General features: G+C 43.7%; 1 pseudogene; it reads right to left on the bottom strand.

Annotated features, from left to right (window-relative positions):
- The window catches only part of LOC107658714 (scavenger receptor cysteine-rich type 1 protein M130-like), a 17,138-nt pseudogene extending 14,956 nt beyond the window's left edge, over positions 1–2,182 (bottom strand).
- Positions 2,183–6,133: the final 3,951 nt, after the last annotated feature.

Raw genomic sequence — 6,133 nt, 5'->3', positions numbered from 1 at the left:
GAATCTCTTGTGTCCACATCTGAGTGTCTCCTTTGTCAAAAGCAGCTGCTCCCAGCACCTGTACAGGAGCCCCACAGTCCAGCTCTCTACACACAACCTCTGCATCCTGCTGGTCAAAGGCAGCGTCACACACTGACATCCACGTCTGATCATGAAGTATCTCTAACCTCCCAGAGCAGCGAGAACCTCCAACCAGCCTGACTTCTGAATAAGTAAACACAAACCAACAAAATCATGCATTATTTTAAAGTTAAATAAGAGGATATGTCTCCACCTCCAAGGCCCTGTCCTGAATAGAGCACCTGAGGTTAATTTGGGGTCTTGCGGAATTGCTATGACTACTGCTTGTGTATGCCAATGAGTTCCACAGGGCCATTGGGTTTTACATAGGTTTCAATCAGGTTTTATGTCAATTACCAGACAAGAATGTGAAAATAGTCATGGAATGAGTGTTTTTGGCACATCTGCTTTCTATAATAATACAAAACTTTTAACTTACCTGAACATATGACTTGAGCACTCTTATCAAGACATTTGTCAGGCAATTGTATGGATCCACATTTCTTAATTGTAGACTTTGATCCAGTACAAATTGCAATTTTCATTAAGACTGGTCTTGATCCTAGTCCAAAATGAGCATCACCCAGAGCATCTACAGGTTCTCCACAGTCCAGCTCTCTACACACCACTGCAGCATCAGCCAAATCCCAACCAGCACCACACACTGTTCCCCACTGACCTCTATGAAGAACCTCCACTCTACCAGCACAGTGACTGGTACCATTTACCAATCTCACATTTATTACGTCTAGCAATGTAAGAAACACAGAAAGGAAATAGGAAAAGTAAGTGGAAATTAAAATGAAATTAATTTAAAAAAAAAAAAACTTTGTTGCATTTTGAACTCCTACCAGTACACAGCAAACCAATGTTGAACTCATGAGAACAGTTGTTTTCATGTAATGGTGTTGTTGGACAGAGGTGAATCTGAGATTCATTTCCTCTGCACTGAATCACTTGTGTCCACATCTGAGCATCTCCTTTGTCAAAAGCAGCTGCTCCCAGCATCTGTACAGGAGCCCCACAGTCCAGCTCTCTACACACAACCTCTTCATCCTGCTGGTCAAAGGCAGCATCACACACTGACATCCACGTCTGATCATGAAGTATCTCTAACCTCCCAGAGCAGCGAGAACCTCCAACCAGCCTGACTTCTAAATAAAACAACACATATAAACAAAATTAACAACAACAACAACAACAACAACAAAAAAAATCTTCATTTACAGATACTCAAGATAGTGATAACTGATAAATGTAAAAACATAAAATAAAAAAAAATTATAAACCAGTAAGCGCAAACGTGTTACACAGATTTTACTTAGAGTATACAGTACTTTACCTGAGCAGATGGCTCCAGCATCTTTATTGTGATCACAGTTGTGTCTATCCCATCCTCCTGACCCACAGTTCTTTAGTGAGGACTCTGAACCCCTACACATAAGAAAACTCATCCAGATTCGTCCTGATCCTGGTCCAAAATGAGCATCACCCAGAGCATCTACAGGTTCTCCACGCTCCAGCTCTCTACACACCACTGCAGCATCAAGCAAATCCCAGTCATCATCACACACTGTTCCCCACTGACCTCTATGAAGAACCTCCACTCAGCCAGCACAGCGACTGTGACCATCAACCAACCTCACATTCACACAATCTATATATTGAGCTGAGGCAATGACAAAAAGATGATGGGATTAGAATGAGGATGGGAGAGGAAGAGAAAAATGTATGCATATGGTGACAAAGTGGGGTGACTATACAAATGGAACACCTAAGCTTTTAAATTTTTTCTCTGTATCATGCAGTGTATCTCTCTCTATATAAGCTTTTTTTATAAATGAAGCGCAAATCAATATAAGAAAAAAAATTATAAAATAAAATAGTGATTTGGTATTCTGTAAATAACAAATAAACATGATGAGGCATTCTTCTTATTATTATTATTATAATTATTATTATTATTATCTGAGACACCACATTAGTTACTCATAAATAAGCTTGACTGTGCTCCAAGATAACATCTGAAAATAACTTAATCTGTTTCATTCCTTGTGTACTTACCAGCTGTGATGAGTATTACAACTGCAGACAGTAAACTGAGTATCAGGCATCTTCTCATCGTCCTCAGCATGATCAACTTAACACCCAGTGTACAAGCTTCTCCGCACTGATGATACAGAAATACAGGAATCCTCTCAGCCCCCTTAATGAGAGAGAAAGAGGCCCAACACCCTCCAATCACACTCGCTATTACCTTATTAGACACAACAGAGGAAATCATCAAACAACTTCAGTGACAAATCAGAGGACGCTTTTCTGATTTTCTCCATATATATCAAAACTGTCAATGCTGATGAACTCCACCTCCCCATACATCAAGGTGCCTGACTGAGGGGATGCGCACACACACACACACACACACACACACACACATACACAAACATAAACACAAACACAAACACAAACACAAACACAAACACAAACACACGTATGATACTTACAGGAGGCAGGAAACTCTCCAGTTTATTTACAGCATCAAAGCCCAACACCTGCAGAGACAAGATAAAAGCACTGATAACTAACGGCATATGTCCTAAAAATGTCTATTAGTGTAGCCTATACATATGTTAGCACGACATTAACACATAATAAACTCAACTCAGTAAAATTAATAATATTGTAAAATGGCTTTAAAAATTACCTAATTTACCTAAATCCACTAGTGGTTTCAGATGGCCCACAAAAACCATAACTGTCATTCAGTGACGATAAGCAAGTTGTTCACTTTGTGACCAGCAGAGAGAGTCTGTGAGCTCCATTTCTGCTTGTACTATACATCTTTCTTTGGATCTGAGCTAGTGAGCTTTCTTTTTACTACTAGTAAATGAGTCTGAACTCCACCCTGTAGAGTTTATATGCTGTGCTGACACCATCTACAGAAAAGCAGTAATGACATCATCATTGGATGTGTTCTTTTTCACCACCTGTTAATGCTAGATTAGCGCAAGCAAGGAGAATATCTTCAATCAATATAAGAAATAAAGTTTTAAAGGTAAATAAGGTGGTTTCAGCAGTTATCCAAGAAAGCATACGTTTTATGTGTTTGATTTAGCTTGTTTGATTTTCAAGTCCAGAGTAAAATCCAACACAACATTAAGTTCTAAAATAATTTTGCGTCTGTCGGGCTAGTTTGATTTGTGTTTTCCCCACGACGGCTCTCGTCGTGCTTACGTTGGCAGCAGTTTACAAATCGGCATCGAGGCCGTCGGCGAGAGTGAGAACTTTGATTGGATGCTCAGTTTTTAAGTCGGTGCCCGAGAATTAAAGCAAAAAGTGATGAACCAAGTAAATGAACCACAGACGGCTGTTGTAATGTTACATTATCTTACCCAAGCATTCGAGTATGCAAATATTTTCATACAGTAAATTATGGGGCAAATTTAATTTTTGAGTGGACTATCCCTTTAAATGGATGATTGAGCTTCCGGCTTCGCTACAGTTCGGACGTTCTTGCTTACTGCTCTGCGTTTTGCTCCCTATTTCTGTACTTTTCTTTGATTTTTCTAAGATTTACATTAGTCACATTTAAATGCAGACTCAAAACTCATCTGTTTAGCTGTGCATTTATTGAATGAGCACTGTGCGATGTCCGAACTGATTGCACTATATTGTATGTATAATCGTTTTCTATTATTAACTGTTTTAAATTAATTTTAAACCTCTTAAATCAATTTTTTTTATCATTTTCAAAGTTTTTAAATTACTTATTTTATTGTTGTGATAATTTTTTTCTTTTCTTTTATGTAAAGCACTTTGAATTACCATTGTGTATGAAATGTGCTATATAAATAAACTTGCCTTGCCTTGCCTTAAAGATCCGGTGCTGAGTCAGTCCATAACTGGCAGGATAAAGACAAACGTGCATCACATATTTCATCACATAATTTGTCACAGTGTCCTCTTCACATTGGGGACAGTGGGGATTTGATAATTAGCCTACATTAACTTTGACAACAAACGTAGGCCAATTATACATTCATTATAAAATTATTTTAGAACTTAATGTTGTGTTGGATTTTACTCTGGACTTGAAAATCAAACAAGCTAAATCAAACACATAAAACGCATGCATACAACCAGACTTCGCACTGATGGCGACAAAGCGAGCAACCCAGGCCGTGGGTAAGGCCATGGGTTTTATGGTCGTGTTCAGAGGCACCTATGGTTAAACCTGGCTGACCTCAAGGATGCTGACCGTAAAGTGCTGCTGAACGCTCCTGTGACTCCCTCCGGCCTCTTTGGTGACGCCGTGGAGTCCATTATTGAGTGCTTCGCGGATGCTCAAAAGTGCGCCAAAGCCATGAGTCACGTGATGCCGAGGTGCGCTTTCCAGCAGCAGACAGCGAGATCCAGGTCCTCGTCGGCACCTGGCTCTTCCCAACGGAGGGATAACCTTATTGCCAGCGAACGCGGCGGTGACTGCTACTGCTCCTCGCCAGGAGCCGGATGTCCGGAGGAAGGCGTGGGGTCCCAGGAGGAAATGCCACAGCCAGCAGAGGAGACAGCTAAGCAGTCGTCCTGACGGTTTGAAGAGAGGAGGTGCACTCTCCTCCTCTCTTCAGACCGTCAGGAGCGGCCCGGCTGCCAAGCGCCACAAGTTAATGTTTACAGATGTTTGTGTTGGATGTTCATTCAATAAAAATGCATACATTCTCACAAAAAGAGCTCTTTCCTCCTCACTCAGTCAATGTGGCGCCGCTCGCCCCGCCTCAGAGCAGTGCAGAGCCGCCGCCCACACAGGTTATAGTCGAGCAGCACTCGCTGGCGCATTCAACGACCAAGCTGCTAAAGTAGCTATGTCAGTTCTTGAGCACATGGGAAGTTATTCAGGGAATCTCGCGCTGGCTACTAGGTATGATAGAGCGTGGGTATACCCTTCAATTCAGATGCAGACCACCCCGTTTCAATGGCGTGGTGCAGTCTCTAACATTGCCTCGAAATGCCCTGGTTCTGAGACCCTGCTCGAAAAAAAGAGCGATAGAAGCGCGTCTCGCCCCACCTCAGAGCAGTGCGCAGCCACCACACACACAGGTTATAGTCCCACAACACTCGCTGGCGCATTCAACAACCAAGCCGCTAAAGCCGCTATGTCAGTTCCTGAGCATGTGGGAAGTTATTCTGGGAATCTCGCACTGGCTACTCGGTGTGATAGAGCGTGGGTATACCCTTCAATTCAGATGCAGACCACCCCGTTTCAATGGCGTGGTGCAGTCTCTAATACCACCGTCTCTAACCGCTTGGAGCTGGAAGCAGTGTTCTTAGCTTTAAAGGATTTATGGCCGCAGCTGGAACAGCAGCATGTACTGATTAGCACCGACAACATGTCTGTGGTCTCGTATATAAATCACCAAGGAGATGTACGCTCCAGGGCTCTGTACAAGCAGGCAGCGAATCTCCTGCTATGGGCGGACCATCACTTTCTCTCCATCAGAGCAGCGCACATCCCCGGTCTCCTGAACTGTGAGGGGGACATGCTTTCGAGGAACGGGAATCCTCAAGGAGATTAGAGGTTGCACCCCGAGTCGGTTCGGATGATTTGGACCCGCTACGGGAGAGCGGAGGTGGATCTGTTCACCACGAGCGAGAATGCGCACTGCCCGCTGTTCTACTCCCCACTGGAAGGGGACGCTCTGACATCGCACTGGCCAGCAGCCAGGCTGTATGCGTTTCCTCCGATCAATATATTGCCACTGGTGTTATGCAAGATCAGGGAGGAGGCAGCTTCGGTGATACTCATCGCCCCGAACTGGCTGAAACAGCCTTGGTTCCCGATCCTGACAGAGCTGCTGGTGGCGCCGCCCTGGCCGATCTCCATCAGGAAGGATCTGCTGTCTCAAGCAAGCGGCTCGGTATGGCACCCGAACCCGGAGTTATGGAGCCTTCATGTGTGGCTGCTTCAGGGATATCAGAGGAGCTGAGCGCCTGCATTCTCGTGTGCTCGACATGCTCACGGAGATGCGGGCGCTCTCCACGAGATGTTTGTATGCACTAAAATGACTCCGTGTCGGTT

The sequence above is a fragment of the Sinocyclocheilus anshuiensis genome, unplaced genomic scaffold, assembly GCF_001515605.1.
Source record: "Sinocyclocheilus anshuiensis isolate Anshui unplaced genomic scaffold, SAMN03320099.WGS_v1.1 scaffold283, whole genome shotgun sequence".
Taxonomy (NCBI): Eukaryota; Metazoa; Chordata; class Actinopteri; order Cypriniformes; family Cyprinidae; genus Sinocyclocheilus; species Sinocyclocheilus anshuiensis.
This window is presented reverse-complemented; position numbering and strand designations above follow the sequence as displayed.